Here is a 22250-nt window from a genome sequence, read left to right on the forward strand (position 1 = left end):
AATCTCATGAGTGTTGGTTAGATGATCCAAAATGGATACAAGTTGATGATGGAGAAGGGTGAGTGTGTCAATTTTGACAAAGATGGGAGTAAGAAGATAGTTTGAGCAGTTCAAATGACAAAGAACTGGATGTTTCCCTTGAGAATAGAGACATGTTTCTCTTCTCAATTTGATGTTTCACCTCCCAAGAAGGTGTGTACAATAGTGAAGTAGTTGAAGACCCTCAAGAGTAGCATTGAAGACCCTTCCAAAGCTATGGCATCTCAGGTGTGGATACTTGGGTTATGCTAGTTTGAGTTTATTGTCCAAGAAAATAATGGTAGATGGTTTTCCAAGTATAGAAGAGCCTAGTAAAAAGTGTGAGGCTTGCATTTTGGTTAATCAATATAAACTTCCCTTTCAAAAAGGCAACTCAAAAAGGGAAAGAGAACCATTGGAGTTGGTACATACTAATTTGGTTGGCTTTGTGCAGACTATATCTATTGGTAGCAACCAATATTTCATGACCTTTATTGATGATTGCATTCGTAGAACATGGGTTTCCAAATGAATATTTGGGTGAGGCTGTAGCAACAACAGTGTATTTAATAAATAGAAGTCCAATCAAGGTAGTTCATGACAAGATTCCAGAAGAGGTGTGGTCTAAGCGCAGGTGGATGGTTGAGCACCTTAGAGTGTTTGGTTTTGTGGCATATGCTCATGTGCCAAAGGAGAAGAGGAAAAAGTTAGATGACAAGGGTGTGAAATGCATTTTCATGGGCAATAGTGTTGAGTCCAAGGCATATAGGTTGTAAAACCCCATCATCAAGAAGATCATAATTAGTAGAGATGTTGAGTTCTTAGAGAATGAGTCATGGGATGGCTCAATGGATACCTCTTTGTCCACCTCACAAAATGTGTCCATCAATGATGATGGCAAGTATAAAGATAGGGAAGAAGCTCCTGACAGATCATGAAATCTCTTGATGCAAACACGTAGTCAAGAAAACTGTCATAGAAATCTTAGAGTTGAGTGAGCTCCCAACAACTCTGAATAGCTCCTGACAGAAATGGACAGAAAGGAAAGCAGCTAGAGATAGCTAGAGAATTATCTCCTAAATGCTCTTGATGGTACAAATAAAAGTTTGCACAACAAAGAACTAGTGGTAGTGAGAGTTTAGACCCCACTCTCACCTCCCTTATGGCAAAGAATACCAAGAGTATAAGGGAGATCTACCCAAATGAAAGGTATGATGATGGGTTTGATGAAAATATGAACTTTGTGTTATTCTCACATAATGATCCAATTTATTGAGGATTATATTGAGGAGAAATGGTGTGAGGCCACGAATGAGGAAATAGATGCAATATAGAAGAATGACACTTGAGAGTTAACTGATTTGCCTCCCAACAAGAAATTCATTGGTGTCAAATGGGTCTACAAGACCAAGAGAAATGCTGAAGGAAAAATAGAGAATCATAAGGCAAGATTAGTGGTCAAGGGGTACAAATAGTAGTTTTGTTGACACTATGATGAGACGTATGCCCCCGTTGCAATAATGAAGACCATGTGGGCAGTCATAGTTATTGCATCCTAGCATGAATGGAAGGTAATTAAAATGGATGTGAAATTTGTCTTCCTCAATGGAGTACTAAGAGAAGAGGTTTATGTGGAGCATCCACCTAGTTATGAGGTTTCAGGTCATTAAGGCAAGGTATATAGGCTAAAGAAGGCTCTTTATGGGATGAAGTAATCTCTATAGGAATGGTACAACAATATTGATTCATATTTGATGAGAAATGGCTTTGGCAAAAGTGATGGTGATCCCACTCTTTACATCAAGGTAGCTAATGGTAAGATTCTTATTGTTGTCTTTTATGTTGATGATTTATTTTTCAATAAGGATGATGATTTCCTCATTGATGATTTTAAAGAGGCCATGAAAAGAGAGTTTGAAATGATAGATTTAGGTCTCTTGAGGTATTTTCTAGGCATAGAAGTACAACAAATGCATGATGGTATTTTTTTCTCTAAAAAAAGATATGCTAATAAGATATTGAAGTGAATTAGAATGTATAGTACTAATCATGTACCAACACCAATAGTCATAGATCTTAAGTTGAGAAAGGAAGATTGTAGCAGTAGTGTTGATCCGACTAGGTACAAGAGTTTGGCTAGAAGCTTGATGTATTTGATAGAGACTAGGCTTGATATAATGCATTCAATGAGTCTGGATTCCAAATTTATCAAGAATCCAAAGGACACTCATTGGCAAGAGGGTAAGAGAATCCTGAGGTATGTAAATGGAACCAAGGGATATGGCATTTGCTATAATGTTGCGAGTGATTTTAAGCTGGTTGGTTACACAGATAATGATTTGGTAGGAAGTATAGATGATAGGAAGAGAACATTTGGGTATGTGTTTCATTTGGGTTCGGGTGTAATGGCTTCTAAGAAGCAACCCATTATTTCCCTATCAACAACTAAGGTTGAGTATATAGCAGTGATTGCAGCAGCATGTCAAGCTATTTGGCTGAGAAGAATCTTAGCAGATTTGAAAGAACAAGAGGATGGAAGAACAAACTTTTGTGACAATGTTTCATCAATTGCATTGAGAAAAAATATTGTGTTTCATAGAAGAAGAAACAACATTGAAATCATGTATCACTTCATTGCAAGTTTATTTGATAATGGTGAAATCAATTTGGATTTTTTTCGGTTTGAGAAACAAATAGTAGACATATTCACCAAGCCACTAAGTAGAGACAGTTTCAAGCACCTAAGGAGAAATATGGGTGTAATCAATTTCAATTTTGAATGAGTTTGTTGGCTCAAGACAAAGGGGGAGTGTTGTAATTCATTGTCCTAGTCAATTCATCTTCCTCCAATGGATAAGTCTCCCCACCTACCTATTAGGAGAATGTTGAAGCAAGACAACTTGGAGGAGATTTGGTTGGGATTTTCACCCAACTTCTCTTGACATGAATAGTAGAAGACTGCATTAAAATTAATGAGGTGAACATTTGAATTTTGATTTTGGGGGGAAATTTTGAATGAAGAGAAAAGTGACAAAGGGAGAGAAAATTCTCTAGTCAATAGAGTTCAGATCAGTAAATCAATCCCATTAGTTGTTGATCAGTGAGTGCACACAAGAGGTCTTCTCTATCTCTGCAATCATTTTCAATAATTTTTTCCAAGTCTACAGGAGAAGGATTGCCAGATGCCAGATCATTAGGTGTATATCCTTTCTCAGTGATCTCCCAAATATCCTTGTCAAGACATCTAAGATGAGTCTCCATTAGGATTTTACATCTCCCATAGTTTGTTCCATCAAGCTTAGGGATTTCTCTTCTGAAAATACTTGTTGGTGGATTTGAAGTATTAGTTGCCATAGGATCTACCTCAAGTGGTTAAGCTTCTGCAAAAGAGGACTAAAGATCTGATACCAATTGTTAGAATAACTAGTGGACAACTGAGAGGGGGTGGCATGAATCAGTTGTCAATAGATTATTTTAATCAAACCACTTTATATCCTTTAACCGAAGCACATAAATATTGAATATTGGAATAGCGTAAACAAATACGAGTAAGAAATAAAACTTAAGAATGAAAAAAAGAATTAACACAATGCAAGCATACCACATAAGACCATGATTTGTACATGGAAAACCAAGTAAAGGGGAAAACCATGGTGGGAAGCATTCCCATAGTCAGATAATACTTCTATAGAAAGTATGTGATACAATAAGGGGCCTACACATGTAGAAAGGCACACTGCATAGAGTGTACTACTCATTACAAAGGAGTCTCACTGACTTCAAAGAGGTTATAACCACCTCAACATAATTGGACAATAATCCAAAACAATGAACTACCAACGATAGCATCTACTATGTCTAATTATAGTCTTGGTTAAGCTCAATATTGGAGGCCTTTGACCTCTTACATAAACCCAATTCCATCACCTATGATCGACCAAATCTCCTTTGCATATGATATTTCATTCCGTGACCATGACCAACATTTCCATGATTACCACAATCTACAATGAGATCTTATACCAATTTATACAAACCCCAAGGCCTGAACAAATTAGGTCGACCACCTAAAAGATATTACAATAAAATCATTGCATACATCCACATTACAATGATATGCCATGACGACTTTAGACCAAAACAACATTAACCAATTCATAAATCATCTCGATAATGTGTAGAGAACATGTTACATGATACCAGTCCATAACCTGGACCCAAATAGATTTACCATGCTAAAGTGATGTCTCCAATCAGTCAAGCCACAACCAAAGATCACCTTTTTCATCTTGAATTCAATCTAGAAGCCGAACCAACAACACTTATACATCCTATCAGAGATTCTCAATAAAAACTCAGCTGGTAAAACCTTAAACCCTTACTAGTATAGGCTTACTAGAGTGTATGATAGAATCCGATCATCATGTCAATACCAACTAACCAAAACATACTCTAGAGACATCAAACTAGATATATTCCATTGCTCCAAACATGTCGGTAGTATCCAACTGATAGTCCCTTCTACCAGTAACACTAGTTCTTCTATTGGTAACCAAAATTTGTCTATCGGTCACCAATCATAATAGCTAGTGTTGACATCAATGACAAAACATCAATGCAACACATAATCAATTCCTTCATATTGCCAACACATTGTTCTTCTCCATTGTTTTTGATGTAGGTAGCTCTCAGGTATTGTACTTGATTTCCTGCATAAAATAGACAATAATATTGAAGACTATGATTCTAGATTGAATTGAGAAAATAGGTTGAATTTATAGATTTTCAACACAAAGGAGGTGAGAATTTAAACTCAAGTGTTGATTGGGAGACAACTGAAATTGATTGATCAGTTAACAGAGTTGATTGATTTGTTAATACATTTGATTGATTGCAGAGTGAACTGAGTAGATGGATTAGTAGACTCATTTCACTGATTAGTAGACTAGATAGATTGGGGAGATGACTGAATTGATGGATCGGTCATAAAAGATGATTTAGAGTTAAAATGGATGATTGATGAGTTAACTAAGTTAACTAACCAGACAATTGATTTGATCAATTAGTTGTGATTATAGCATGTGTGGTACGAATTTGAAATTAAATTTCATTTTCTTTTTCAATTTGGATTTGAATATGATCATTTGAATGCTGAAATGCACATGAAATTAATTGAAATTCAGATTTGGGAAAATGTGAATTTGAAATATGAAATTAGATGAAATGAAGTGAAAATCGAATTTGGGAGAAATGGGATTAAATTAGATTGAATTAATTGGAATTATAATTAGGGATATGGAGGAATTTAATTAATTAATTTAAATAATTTAAATGAAATTATTTAAACCTAGGAGATTGAATTAAATAAATAATAAAGATTATTTAACTAAGGAATAAATCATAATTAATTAAATAATTGATATTTAATTAATAATTGAGATAGGGTTAACTGATTAGAATGATTTGAGAATAGAAATAGAATAATCAAAAGTGTTGAAGGGCGATGATTAGAAGAAATAGTTAGTTTAATCAAATAATTAAATAATTACTTAATTCAATGGACGAGTAATTAGTGTAGAATTAATGAGACATTTTTTTGTGTCTACATTTGCCCCTCTTTGAGACAATGTTGAAATGACATTCTTTCAAAGAAAATAAAAAGAAAAACTATCCCAGTATGCCCTAGTGATGCTAGGGTATAATGCCCCCTCAGAAAAAGTGGTAGAGTAAAAGTGAAATGAAGACCAGTTTTTTCAGAAATGTGCTAGATAGTAATTAGATGAAGTTTGAAATGTTTTCAATCTTGTTTTCTATGTTTACATTGAAGTTGGAGGGTTCCACAGGCATTATGTTGAGAAACCTTAATTTTGAGATTATAAAATGAAGATTGGTATTGATTTGAGCTCATTTGCATTATTTTGTTTTCAAAGAAGTCCTTAGAGATATTAGTGCTTTCGACATCCTTGGAGCCAAATGGTAGGTCAAAGAGTGAGGTTTCATCTATTTGAGTGAGTGTGGTCTTAACAAAGATGTCCTGACACTCATGACATGGTTAGTTGCATGATTTTCTACTCGTTTATGTCTGTATTTTGCAAAATTTTAATCATTTTTTGGTGTGCCATCTGTCATGAATTTCACAATTGACTGTCGATATTGTTGCAATTGATATAATCATGTCATAATTGATGTAAATTATTCGCATTTGATGTTTTATATCACATTTGTAAGTTTTGACTTTAAATTGATAATATCGTCTCGCATATGTTAAATTTGATTCACATTTGACACAAGTATATCGCATTTGAGAACTTTACTTTGTAGTTGAAATAAGTATTTTGCATTTGATAATAAAGGCATTTTTCTTCTTATTTATGCATCCTAACAGTTTTGATGACATAGTTGACTCATTTTTATACTTTCCAAATGCAAGTGCATCATCCAGTACTACTTGCTAGGCAGACAAGGCCAGATGGTCTTGATTGGCATCATGAGTTAGATCCAAAGGATACCACTTTGTAATGACAGGTTGGATTGTATTATATAGCACATTTGCCTTAGGTCATGGTCAATAGGGCCATGATTACTGCTTTGATTGAGTGGTGGCATTTAGAGACATATTCTTTTCATCTACACATTGGTGAGGCATCCATCACACTTGAGAATGTGTGGCATATTTTACACATTCTAATATTTGGTAGACGAGTTAATTTTGATCGTCATGATGGTATTTCTTCTTTGTGTACATTTTTTGAGTGTGAGGAGTGGGATCTACATATCCATGGTCATTATGAGATTTGTTGGGATGATTTTAATAAAGATGATCTCACCATTGTGCTTGCTTCTATTGTCGTTGGATTATTGATTCCTCATAGACGTGCCCATGGTTTTCCTATTGGATGGGGACGTGTCATATATGAAATGATTATTGATAGACGTGATTACTGACAAACGTGTATCATCAGATGCATGGGATTGTTTACTTGTAACATAAATCAATTAGATGTGGTATTACTTTGTTCTAGAAATGGGCTTGGGAGCACATAGCTATCTTCCATCCTGCATTACGTATGGATTTAGAGCTAGATAAACCATATTCTTTTCTGTATACTATTGGTGTGCAGAATAGGGCATTGGGTAACATCTTGTATCAGCGTCATCAGACTGATATCTTACAGTATTTCTCATGGAGACCTTATCTTACTTGCCCTGGTTGGACTGCTGATGCTCAACATCTTCCTTTTTGTCAATAACAAAGATATCTTATTGGTTGAGATGTGAGTGGTCACAGGGTTATTGATATTCATCTTTCTATTCATGTACTTAGACAGTTCGGGGAAGTACAGGGTGTTCAAGACGTGACAACTTTTTTTGCTCATACTACTTGAGAGGTTGGTGATTGGGGTGCTTGCGTGTAGCCTCATGTTTCTATTGTTGAGTCTGATTCTCTTGCTCCTATTTTGTGGGGATGGTGTGGTGGTGTATCATACCAAGGTTCCATAGTGCAGTATAGTGTATGGTGGATACATCATAGGCCTATACCTTTGACAGATGCAACAATTGTGATTGGTGCTCAACAACTTAGACATGACAGGGGTCCTAGGGGAGAGGGAGAGGTGGAGAGGGTGGAGAAGGTAGGGATGGAGAAGGTAGGGATGGAGAAGGTAGAGGTGGAGGAGGTATAGATTTGATAGAAACGGTTGTAGAGCAGCTGAATAGTAGATAGGAGAATATGGATATTAGTGGAGAGATTGTATCCATGAGCAGTTCTGATGAGAGTGATGAGTCAGGATTGGGGTCATCGAGAAGTGGTAGAAATGAGGATAGGAATGATGGATATTATGTGGAGATGCCCTAGGCTATGGAGTTTGTAGGTACAAAGAGAGGAGATGAGGAGGGATTGAGAGATCAAGTTAGGTGTTTAGAGGAATTGGTCTCTACTTTATGATAGCGACAGATGGAGGATAGAGATCAATATCGACATGTAATGGAGGGGTTGATTGTAGAGAGGGATCGAATAGGTGTTAAGAGAGATCGACTATAGAGAGAGAGGGATGAGGTAGTAGGAGGACTTGGATCACCATGGATGCATATGATCAATTATTTGGGCCGGTGATAGAGGCATGTATCTAAGAAGATAGATATTTTGCTACTACACATGAGGCTATTTATTATCAGTAGGCTTACGAGAGAGCTATTCCTAAGGGTTAGAGGGAACCTATTTTTAGTGCTTTTATGGGGAAAAGATCGATTTGATCTACCTCTTGATATACTAGCAGTGGAGGAGTCATGGGTCCGCCTAGAGCATCATCAGGACAAGCTGGAGTTAGTCGGGATGCACCTACCGATAGAAGTGGTATAGGTTGAGAGATTGGATATTGATGTTGATATTGTAGATGTGATGTATTTTGACACATTTCTATATGATATATGATATGCGTTCTTGATGAGCTATTTGATGGTGAACTTCATGTTATAATGTTTCTTTGTTGTGATGATGAATGCAATATGAATGTGGTATGATGCAGTGATTTGATATAGATTTATGTTGTGATGCATAATGGTTGATGAAAATCTTATTATAATGAAATGGACTATTATTATGGAATGATAATGTAATGTGATTTATTATTTTTGTGTATCAAAATATGTGTTGAAGACTCTGGAAGAATTGTTAGTTGTTAGACATAGAATATATACAAAATGATCAATCAACTGAATCAATCTTTGTTTATTCCACATTTTGATATGATAATAGAGGATTTGATAGAAATTTTGATGAGAAATTATTCAGTTCTTTATTCGTAGTGCAATACATTATCATCATTGAGCCTTTTTGTATAACAATGGAGCTTATTACACCATGGTATGAGTAACCAAGATGTATAGATATCTCATTGCAAAGAAACAAACACGTAACAGATAATGAATGAACCCTCCATTCTAGGAATTACACTAGGGGTCAAGGTATGTGTGGCATTCACAAGTTGAATGCTCCTATCACAGACACCCACTAGAGCAATTGCCCCAGAACTTGATTGGTTCAAACTACAAAGAGAAAACAAAGAAAAGGATCATGCCCATCACGCCATCTCTAGTCACTTTCGGACATCCTTGAGTACCTAAAAGCAATGATCTTTGCTAATTTGATAAAAAGAGTCAACCAAAAATAGACAAAACTTAGCAATTAGATTGAATATCCCTTTGCTTTGATATGTTTGATGTGATTTTGATAATGTCTGGTTTTAGAAGTTTTTGACCTCGTATAAGACCGATCTGTTTGGTTTTGAGTTTACCGATTATGTTTAAGACAAGATGTTGATCACATTGGTAGTTTAATAATTCGATAGATAAAATAGTTGACCAGTTTGATTGCAAACGTTTTGACAAGAGAGTTGTATCCTTTGTTTAACTTCGTGTGAAGTGTTTGTTGGATATCTATTAGGGTGTTTGATTCTTGCAAAATAATTTATTGCAAGTGTTAAATTGATATTGGAACGTGCTTGGTATTTTTTTAGGACTTTTATCTGAATGTTTAGAATTTTTTCAATACTTTTTTTAAATGTTTTGATTGATTTTGAATTTTTTTTATGTTTTTGGTATTTTTTTAGGACTCTATATGATTTTTAGGATTTTTTCAAGATCGTTTATCTGGTGTTTAGGATTTTTTCAAGACTTTTGTGATTATTTTTGGTATTTTTTTTATTAGAACTTTTTTTGAATGTTTTGATTGATTTTGAATTTTTTTATGTTCTTGGTATTTTTTGAGGACTCTTTGTATTTATTTATTTATTTATTTATTTTTTTCAGGATTGTAATTGATGTTTAGGATTTTTTTAGGATCTTTTTTTAATTTTTTAGGATTTTTTCAGGATTGTATTTTATCTTTTAGGATTTTTTAGGATTTTTTCTAGATCATTTTTTTTCTTTTTGGATTTTTTCATGATCGTTTTTTATTTTATTTTTTTGGATTTTTTTAGTTATGCCCCCAAGTGCAGACCTATGATAATGATATGCAACATGTATCTGGAGACAATGAATTTTCAATATGAATTTTGCAAGATGTATGACCGGAATGCAGTTCCTATTTGAACAAGGATGAGTGTGTGTGTCTTTCATTCTGAAATGCTCTAATTGGATTAAAGGTGAGAAAATTTTTAGAGATAGGAGTTCAGTCCATTCTCAAAAAGACTTCGACCATCCAACCCAACACACCATGTAACCAATATTTGTGAATGAAGGCACAAAATACTTCTCCATCAATTCTTGAAACTTTTATCTTCTTTGCCCATGTCTGTGCAATTGAGTTTATTCTGACTTCAAAAGCATCCCGGATAGAGCCTCGCTGCCAGCAAGCCTTTAGGGCTCTAATGAGGTTATGCACTATTATCTCTCAAACATTGCTCCATTGCTAGTAGGCATTCATAGCCCTGATGAATTTATGTACATGTTCCCATAGTCAATCTTTTTGTTTCACTTGTATGTGTGATATTTTAGTTATATATCATAGTTTGTGTCTCCTTGATATGGATATTGGCACTTCTTTCTTTTATTTTCTTTTCTTGACTTGTAAGTAATGAAACTTACTTGGGTATGACAATTACAATGATATTGAAGTAGAATATTGGATTTTCATTAGCCATATAATCAACTAGGTATTTGTAATGACTTAGAGATTTTGATTAATGTGTGAGATATAGCAATTGATAGATTTTGGGTAACAAGACTTGATAGTGAAAATTCTACCCAACCAAGGATAAAGTGTAATAACAATGTGACGTTGAAGATGAATGACTTAAAGACTTCCTAAAGACTTCATGAAAAAGTATCTAGGAAATGAGACAACCTTCATTCCTTTCATTGCAGGCATGTGAATGAATCAGATAATCACCATGTTTGATTGATGAAACTATATGAGAAAGGGGTAATGCAATGCGGTAAAGAAATATACAAACGCAGTATGAAAAAAAGGAAATTAACCCACCCTTAGATGTAATATCTTTTTAGGTGCATACTATTGATGGGATTGGGGAGTGAATCTCTCTCCATTATTTGCAAATGATAAGCATCTTTTCCAATTACTTTCGTTATGACAAAAGGACCTAACCAATTAGGTTTAAATTTTCTTGGTTTTTCACGTTCAACAAGATTCCTTTGATTTTCTTTAAGAATGATATCTTGTATTTCAAAGAAATGTGGGTTGACTCATTTTTTGTAGCCTCTTCTCATTTTGTTTTGGTAGGCTTGTAAATGGTTTATAGTGCTTTGCCATTTTTCATCTAGGAATTCTAATTCTTGCAAACGTGCTACTCTATAGTTTTCTTCTGAGATTGTTTTTTTAGGGAGACTCTTAGGGATACTAGTTTGATACTAGTTTTGTTTGTTGCCTCATCTTGACCATTTCTTTGGGGATAGTAGGGTATTTCAAAATTTTGTTGGATGTTAAATTGTTCACAAAGCTCATGCACTTCTTGATTTTTGAAAGGTAGTCCATTATCAGTTACAATGCACATGGATACCCCATACCTGCAAATAATATAATTTAGGATGATTTTAGCTATTTTCTTTCTTGTTTTGAAAGTCATTGGGATTTCTCAAACCCATTTCATGAAATATTATATAGCCATGAGAATAAAATTATGTCCGTTGGAGGAGTTAGGATTTATTTTCTCTTCATGATCTAATCCCCATTGTGAAAATGGCCATGGTGATATTTTTGGCTGAAGATCTTGAGCAGGTGTATGAATAAGGTTCCCATGTATTTGGCATTGCTTCCATCTTTGGACATACTTGTAAGCGTCCTTTTCCATTGTAGGTGAATAATAACCTATGCATAATAGTGTTTTTTCTAGAGCAGGTCTAGAAGAATGTGCACCACATATTCCATCATGAACTTATTTTAAGGCAATTTGTGCCTCCCCAATTTTCAAATGAGTGTCTTCCTTTGATTTCATGAAAGATCAGGAGATATATATTGATCATGTAGGTATGCATATATATCTTTGTACCATGGAGACTCAGCTCCTATTATCATACATACATATTTAGTGGGCGGTATTTCATAACTTGGGACAATGAGTTGTTCCACTTGAAATTCAAAGTGAGCTCCATTGTTTGGCATATCCAAGAAATATCCTACTACCACCATTGCATCTACTATCTTGTTTTGCACTCTCGATATCTGTTCAAATGTGACCTTGGTGAAGTGTTTCTTGTATTCTTCCACCAATTATTTGTATAGTTGCTACTTATCACCTTTTGTATTGTAATCATCATTGAATTGATTAATAATGAGTTGTGAGTCTCCAAAAACATGTAGGTCTTTGATCTTCCATTGTAGCACAATGCATAGTCCCACCATCAGGGATCTATATCAATAATGTTATTTGTGTAAGGGAAGCTAATCCTGAATGATTTAGAAATTGAATCTCCTTGAGGAGTTATGAACAAAATTCTCGCTCCATGATTTATATGTGAACCATCAAATAATAATTTTTAGGGTGTTTGTGTCGATAGTGCAAATACTGATTCATCTAGAAAATCTATCACCATTGGATGATTATCCTCTAAAGGTGCTTCTACAATTTTGTCTTCTATGATTTTTCCTTATATATATTTTCTACTAACATATTCGATGTCTAATTCACTGAGTATCATGACCCACTTTGCAAGTCTTCTAGTTAGTGCTACTCTATTCATTAGGTATTTGAGTGGATCAAATTGTGCAACAAACTATACTTTATAACTCAAGATATAATGTCACAGTTTTTGTGATGCAAAGACTACTATAAGACATGCCCTTTCTATTTGTGTGTACTTAAGCTCATACCCAATGAGTGTTCTAATGATGTAGTAGATGGCTCTCTCTTTTCCTTTTTCATCATGTTACACTAGGAGAGCACCTAAAGAGGAATTTGTTGCAGCTATATATAGGATTAATGGTTTCCCATGTACTAGTGGAACCAATATTGGAGTGGACAATATATATTCTTTTAGTGTCTCAAATGCCTCTTAGCATTTTTGTGTCCATTTAAATGTAACACCCTTCTGTAAAAGATGTTGAAATGGTTGGCACTTTTCTGCCAATTGAGCAATGAAGCACCTTATGGACTGTAATCTCCTTTGTATACTTCTGAGTTGTTTGAGCGTAGCAGGTGATGGCATGTCTAAAATAGATTTCACTTTCTTTGGATCTATCTCGATTTCATGATTGGATACAATGAAGCCAAAGAGTTTGCTAGATGTTACCCCAAAGATGCATTTTTTTGGATTTAGTCTCACATTATATTGCTCAAGTCTATCAAAGATCTTACCCAATATGTTTAAGTGACTATCCCTTGTTTTGGACTTTGCTAGCAATTCATCTACATAATCTTCCATGATTGTGTGTATTATGTCATGAAAAAAGATGGTCATTTCCCTTTGATAAGTGGCACCTGCATTTTTAAGGCTGAATGGCATCACATTCCAACAATATATTCCCCATGGACAAGTAAATGTTGTTTTAGGTTGGTCAACTGGTGCAATTTTGATTTGATTATAACCAGAAAAACCATCCATGAGTGATAGTATTTAATTTCCACCTATCAAGTCTACAATGATGTTTATGTTAGGGAGTGGAAAGATATATTTGGGGAAAGCCTTGTTAATATCCCTGAAATCGGTGCAAATCCTGATATATCCAGTATGATTGGATACCAAGACTATATTTTCAATCCATTCAGCATAGTCTATACGCCTAATGAAACCCACATCTAACAAGTTTTGTAGCTCAATTTTGACTAACAAGGCTATGTGAGGGTGCATCTTCCTAAGCTTTTTTTATATAGTTTTACCCCTGGAAGTAATGACAAGTGATGCAAGACCAATTTCATGTCTAATCCAGGCATATTTGTATAAGACCATGCAAAGTTGATGTGTCTTTTGATAAATTTATCTTTTTCCACTGGATCAAGGGATTTTGCTAGGTGAATGTTATGAACTTTCTTAGCATCGCCGATGATGATTTCCTCATTTTCTTCTACCAATAATGTTGACCATTCTCTACCAGTAGGTAGGGTGTCCATTATGTGTTTGGCTTTATCATCACTGTCATGATTAAGAGAGGAACTTGCTTCTCCAAAATATGCAGTTATGTCCAAATCTACTACATAACCAACTTTGTGATAATTATAAGGGAATCCATCCCTTGCACCCAAGAATTCATTTATGGCTTCATCATTTTGAAACCAATCAAATTTTGGCTTTCCTTCTTGACCCCAGTCAATCAAACATGGATGCATGAGGAGAAATTCTTTGTCTCCTATTGTCTTAGAGGATCCTGATATCATGCATACTTGGTTATGATCTATTGTTTCTTCATCATAAATTGGCAATGGGTTGTCTTCATTGTCAGATGGAAATTCATTGTCATGAGAATCTATGATGCTTTCCATGTATGTTTCACTTTCTAATTTTGTGTCACTTATCTACTCTTGCTCTGGTAAATAAGTTGTTGTAAATGAGTGGATGTCCTTTATATTGTGGATACCCTTCTTAAGCTCGGTATTAGTCTTTGTAGTTTTTCTTCATCTGATTCAAATGGAGGAGCTGAAGTCATTTCTCTTGGTAAAATTATTGATAGTAACCAAGGATTTGGTTTATCTATTGGTGTTAAGCCTGTATCTATTACCATGTTTGCATATTCAAATGATTTAGGTATTGTACTACTAGAGGTACTATACAACTAGATGTCTATATGCTAGGTTCTTACAGAAGTTGTCTCATGTCTTCACCACCTAGTTCCATGATATGAGATGTTGGTGGTATCTTTCTTTTTTGAAGTGGAGAGAAATACATCTTTGTTGATGAATAATTTTGAGGTATGTTCTAAGGGTAACCTTGGTTTGTTCAATATATCCAATGTACATTGTATAGCTTCTATTATTTGCAGAACATATTTATATCCCAAGCCTTGATTCTTTGGGTTTTCATGTGGTAACATAGGTTCTAATATTCCTTTCTTTTGTAGTCCTAATACTATGGTGCCATCATACCCATGTTTTTGTAACATCTTGAAGCCATTTCAATATTGATATAGAGGTACCCTGGGTACTATCATGTCATTTCTTCTTTGTATATCCAATGATTGATATTTTCTTTTAGAGATTCTTCTTATAGGTCTCCCCATCTAATGGAGGAGAAAGAATATGAATACTTTACTATTTATTTTCCTTTATCTTGCTTCATTTTTTCATTTTGAGGCTTCCCAAAAGACTTGGGAGAAAATGATGATTATTTGTCTTCTAATGTACTTGAAATGAAATATTCTCCACAACCAACTTGTTTAATATGCAGAGAAGATGTGGTTGGTGTATTTTTCTATTTCTTTAATTGATAATGATTCCATTTGTAGGTGAATAGGAGCTTCATAACTATTTGGTACTTGATTATTAGAGCTTTTCCTTAAATAATTACAGTGTTGAAAAAGGTTTGGGTCACCATGGACAGTGATCTCTATACCATTGTATGAGAACTTTACACATTGGTTAAAAGATGATGGTATTGCTTGAATTCTATGTATCCATGGACCACCTAACAACATATTGTACCCAAATTCTCTATCTAGGACTCGAAAGATGATATTTGTTGTAGCTGGTCCCTCTTGTACTAGTAAACTGACCAGCCCCTAGAAGGGTGTTCCTCATCATCATAGGCTTTCATATTGATTCTCTCGAGAGAGTCAATATAATGTTTAGAATATCCTAAATATTTGATCAAATGTAGAGTGCATATGTTGAGGCCAGCGCAACCATCTATAAGTACTCTTCAAACCTTTTTTTGATCAATGAAAGCTTCCAAGTGTAAGGAATCATTATGCATGGGTTAGTTTGTAGGGATATCTTGTTTAGTGAATGCAACCTTTGAAGCTGCCAAGTTTCCAACCATATATTAAAATGTATTCTCATCAATATCTCTAGCAACAACCGAATCTTATAAGGCTTTCTCCATGACTGCTTTATGGGCTGGTGATATGTGCAATAACTCAAATAGTGAAATTTGGGTTGGAGTCTACTTCAACTGATCCACCATATTATAGTTGATAGTTATTGAAGGTAGGTTTGAAGGAACTCCTTGTAATGTGACTTTTGTTCTTCTAGTGATGACGACACAATCTCTTCTTTTTGCGTTCACTATGATTGTAGCTACCATTTCATGTCTTTCACTTAGTGTGTTAATGGCATAGTCAAATGATAAACTGGTATAATTGTAAGTATTGTTTTGTGCATTAGAACTAGAAGCCTTTCTTTTTCATATTTGATCAAGTGATATTTGAAAATGGTATGTTCTATGTTTGGTGCTTTATTATTATCCATAGTAATGTTACCTTGATCAATGAGATCTTGGATGAGGTTCTTCAATTTGTAGAAAGTTGTTGTCTTGTGATCCTTATGTGGTGATACTCATAAAAATCATTATCATTCCACCAAGTGGGCTTAAATGGACATGGTTCATATGGCCTAGCTTTTGGTAAAGTTGTGACATTGCTTTGTATCAAATTTTTCAATGTTGATTCAATAGGTTCTCTGAGGGGTGTAAAGTTCCTTCTGGGTGCACCTATCCTTGGAGGCCTTTGATTATTTGACTGTAGTGCATTGGTGTTGTTTTCTTGAGACTGGTTCTTATTAGTTGGTCATTGTAGAGATACTATTGGTTGAGCTCTATTTACAACATGTGCATCAACAACTCCATTGTTTTTGACATTTTTCTTTCAAGACCAAAATTTTGGTCTTTCATTGTTTGTACTAGTGGTTGGTCCACTATCCTTGTGGTGTTTCAATATCATTGGTTCTAATAGACCTTTCTCACATTTGATGCCTTTTTCTATTATGTCTTTAAAATTATTCAGACATTGCATTTGTAATAAATATTTAATCAGAGGTACAAGATTTTTATTAAAGATGTCTACATGCTCTGCTTCAGGGATGTGACTAATACATCTACAATATAGGCCTCTCCATCTTTGCGAGAATGTGGTGAAATTCTCACCTTCTTTTTTGATTTGTTTCACATAAATCCATTAAGGTAATTGGATTATCTATATTGAAGGCAAAGTTGGATATAAATAACTCAGCCAATTATCCCCATGAAGTAATTTTTGGTGGAAGGTGTGAAAACCATTCTAATGTTGTCTCTCCTGGGCTTTTTAAAAATAACCTCATCAAGTATGTATCATTGTGAGCTACTTCAATACATGTCGTGAAGAATTCTCTTATATGATCTCGATGATCCCCTTCCCTCTATATTTGTCAAACTTTGGAGTTTCAAAATGTGGGGGAAATGGTGGCATGTATAATTTTTTGTCAAAAGGATACAAATAGAGATCCTCCATGGTGTATCTCTTTTTATCATTACCTACTTGCATAATGGCCATTTTCTTTTGAAGTTTCTCCATTTGTTGAGTCAAATTTTTTGTTTGGGTTATTGGTGTATTGACTTGATGAATATTTTCCACAAAAGGAATAGTGTTTGAATACCTTTGAGCTAGTTGAAATGTAGATAGACCAAGTAACTATGTTCCATAAGTCCCAGTAGGTGGTGTGAAGTATGCAAATTGTAGAGTGGCATTTGACTGAGCCAAGCTAATTGTCCCTTGATTCACATTTTGACTACTGTGGGTGGAACCAACTGAAACTTTTGGTTGAGTTATATTTGCCAAGGTAGTGGTGTGAGTTATTGGAGATTGCAAGATCATATTTGGCATTATCAATGTTGTAATATTGACACTTTTTGGTGCCACCATTGACTGTGCTGAGGTTCTAGCCATATTGGCATTTTGAGATATACCTTGCATTGATGTAGCAATCATTACTTGCGTTTGTGTTGTAACTGAAATTTTAGGTACATTCTCTTTTAATGTCAGACCTTGTGGCAATATTGTTGATATTTCTACCCCTGGCGGTAACTTGGCCACATTCTGGAGTAAGAGAGCCAGATATCTATCTCTATCTCTATCACTGTCAAATTATGTTGCATTTCATTAATGGAAGGCATCCTGTTTGTGTTTGTTGACATTGTTGTAGGTGTGTATGCTGGTATTTTGGATATGTTGATATGGTTTTGTCATTGATGTCAACACTTATCAATACCTATCAGCACTTGGAGAATTGGTTATGTTCACCGGCAAGCAAGTGACTTATGCACAGTCACTGGTATTTGGTTCACCGGCAAGATATATTGCTCACCATCACTTTGAATCACTTGGAGAATACTTGGTTATGTCAAAAACATCATTTGGACATTTTGTCTTGGTGATTTGTTCATTTGTTTATTCAAGTTCGCAAATTTGCTGTTACTAGAAAATAGGTCTAGGATACACACCAACAGGCTTATCTATTCCAGATCAGCACAACACATCATGGAGATAATTTTCTTGTTATTGTAAATGTATTGAGTCAACATCATGGATCAGATATTGTTTCATTTGTAATTGATTTTATTGTAATATCTTTTAGTGATCTAACCTACTCAGTTGGTCTTAGGTTATGGTATAAATGTAAGATCTCATTTGTGAGATTAACAAGGATATGCAAGGAAGGATAGTAATTTGGTATATGTGAATATTAGTAGAGCCATACACACAAATATCATTCAAGATTAAAGGAAGGGTTGAAGAAGGCATATCAGAGCTAAACCGGTACTGAATCCAACATAATAAGATGTTATTTTTGTGCTGTACATTATCATTGGATTTAATCATCCAATTGTAGTTAGTGTGACTCTCATTTTGTGATTGAGCAGTGAGCTCTAGGCACTTGGCCTTTCTACATGTACAGACCCCATTTATATACACATACTATTTGTAGTAGTATCATCTGATTATGGGTAAGGTTTCCCATCGTGGGTTTTTCCCTTACAAGGTTTCCATGTACAAATATTGGTGTTATGTGTTGCAGATATCATAGTCTTTCTATTTCATGCATTAATCTTTATTGGTATTGTAATTAACTGATTAACTGTCTACCGACATAAAGTTTGGTTTACCGGTATTTTGCATTTAGTTTGGTTAAGTTAATTTTGGTTTGAATTTATTGGACAACTGATTCAGCCCCCCTCTCAGTTGTCTTCGAGACCTAACAATTAATATCAGAGCTTAGTCCTCTTTTTGCAGAAGTTTAACAACCTGAGGACATCCAATGTCTTCAAACTATTTAAGGAAGAACAGTCCTAAACTTGATGGAACCAACTATGGCATATGGAAGATTAGGATGGAGACTCACTTGAATTGAATTGGAAAGGACATCTAGGAAGTTACAAAGAATGGTTATACTGCTCCTACTCAAGGTCAGCCTAATCCACCAAATCTGACTAAAGATGAGGAAAATGATTGTGAAGCAAGAGAAGCACTTTTGAGTGCACTGTCAGATCAGCAAATCATGGGATTATCAGATAGGTCTACTGCAAAAGCTATTTGGGACCATTTGGAAACATTGAATGAAGGACATTCCATAGTCAAAATTGCAAAACTTGAAAGCTTCCAGGTTAGGTATGAAAATATGAAAAATGGAAGAAGATGAAAGGATTTCTGCTTTTATGAAAAGAGTAAATGAAATTGTTCCGGGTATTAGATATTGTGGAGGAACCTCAAATGAAGATGAAATTGTTTCAAAAGTTTTAAGAGGATTTCCATAAGAATATAAAATGAAAGTTACTACTATAAATGAATTAAGAACAATGCCTAATACATCCGTAACTACAGATACATTGATTGGAAAACTTTCAGGTTTTGAAATTGAGGAATTTGGTCTTGTTGCTACTACAAAGATAGATTTAGCTTTTAAGCCATCAACATCATCTCCAACATCATCATCATTTGACAAATCTAATTGGAAATCCTTTTATACAAGAGAACTTGAAGCACTATTTGCAAGGAAAATGCCTAAAGGTCCTATTGGAAGTAAGTATGAATTTAAAGAACCCTTTAAATATTTTAACTGCAATAAGATTGGTCATATGGCATCAAGGTGTCTTGATGGACATGCAAAATTGAAAGAAGAAGCTAGAAGATCAAACAAGCCTAACCCCGAATATCAGAGATACAGATTTAAGAAGAATAGAGACAAATCTTGTTATCTTGTTGATGAAGGAGTCATAGATGATTCTGATGAGGATCCAACAGACAATGGATGGGTTTTTCTTGCTATAATAGAAGATCAACTAGCACCTACTATTCAACCGGTAGAGAAAGCCCTGGTAGCTAGAATTGAAGATAAGGATGAATGGATCATTGATTCAGGATGTTCACATCATATGACTGGTGATAAAAGTAAATTCTTGACTTTTCAAGAATATAATGGAGGTCTAGTAAGATTTGGAGATGATAAAGATTATTTGATCAGAGGAAAAGGCACTATATCACTTGATGGTAATCATAATACTGATAATGTTTACTATGTTGAAGGTTTAAAGCATAATATTTTGAGTGTTGGTCAATTAGTTGAAAAAGGTTTTTAGTTACAATTCAAGAATGGTAAATGCAAAATCATGAACATAACTGGTTTGGAAATTGCAACCAGTAATCAGACTAAAGCTAATATCTTTCATTTGAATAATAATGAAAAGACATGCTTGATTGCACATATTGATGAAAGTTGGATATGGCATAAGAGACTCTATCATGTAAATTTTGATTGCATTGTGAAAATTAGTACAACCAAAGCAATAAGGGATTTGCCTAGAATTGTCAAAGCTCACAATCTGGTATGTAAGGAATGTCAATTTGGAAAGAAAGTTAGAGCATCTTTTAAAACTATTCCAGAAAAATCCAATAATGCTCTTGACTTAATTCATACTGATTTATGTGGTCCAACAAGAACTAAAAGCTTACAAGGAGATATATATTTCATGCTAATCATTGATGACTATTTTAGAATGTGTTGGGCTACTTTTCTCAGGGAGAAATCATAAGAACTTGGGAAATTCAAACTATTCAAGGTAATGGTAGAAAATGAAATTGATAAGAAAATTAAATGTCTAAGATCAAATCAAGGAGGTGAATTCACATCTAAGGAATTTAATACATTTTGTGAAGTGAATGGGATCCAAAGACAGTTATCAGAACCTCGGATACCCCAGCAGAATGGAGTTGTAGAAAGGAAAAACATAACTATCTTGGATGCAGCTAGAAGTATGTTATCATAAGAAAATCTACCTCATGTATATTGGAGAGAGGTAGTAAGTACAATGGTCTACACATTCAACAAAGTTCACATCAAAGGTGAAACCGGTAAGACCCCTCACGAACTATGGTTTGGTATTACTCCTACTATTAAATATTTTAGAATATTTGGAAGAAAATGCTATATTAGAAGAGATGAGTATATTGGCAAATTTTATCCTAGAAGTGATGAAGGGATATTTCCTGGTTATTCATCAAAAAGCAAGGCATATAGATGTTTTAACAAGAGATTGCAGAAAATTGTTGAGAGTATAGATGTCAAAATTGATGAACAATTTTAGAGGAACTTCAAGGTATATAGACTCTAAACCGACAACTGAGACACTAAACAATCAACCTACAATGAATACACTGGTATAGAATGAAGATGTAATGAAGACCCAGTTACATCGGTATCATCTAAAAATTCTATAGTAACTAAGGAACAATAGCAAACAAAGACATCCCAGTATGTAAGATTGAACCACTCTAAATATCAAATAATTGGGAACAAATATCAAGGAGTTATGACTAGAGGAAGAATGGCAAATGAAGAGGTATGTATTATTTCTCAAATTGAACTAGCATCAGTTAATGAGGCATGTGAAGATAAACACTAGATTAAAGCTATGGAAGAAGAGTTAGAACAAATTGAAAAGAATAACACATGGACATTAGTTCCCCGACCTAAAGACAAAAATGTAATTGGAACAAAATGGGTATTCAGAAACAAACTTAATGAAGATGGTAAGGTAATAAAAAATAAAGCAAGACTAGTGTGTAAGGGATATTCACATAAATAAGGAATTGATTATAATGAAACCTTTGCACCGGTAGCTAGATTTGAGGTAGTCAGATTATTCTTGGCTTTTGTAGCACACAAGAACTATAAAGTATATTAGATGGATATTAAATGTGCATTTTTGAATGGAGATCTTGAAGAAGAAGTTTATATTGAACAACCTGATTGATTTTATTTGATAGATGACAAAGATATGGTTTGCAGGTTAAGGAAAGATTTGTATGGGCTGAAGTAAGC

This window comes from Cryptomeria japonica, chromosome 3 (genome assembly GCF_030272615.1).
Source record: "Cryptomeria japonica chromosome 3, Sugi_1.0, whole genome shotgun sequence".
Taxonomy (NCBI): domain Eukaryota; kingdom Viridiplantae; phylum Streptophyta; class Pinopsida; order Cupressales; family Cupressaceae; genus Cryptomeria; species Cryptomeria japonica.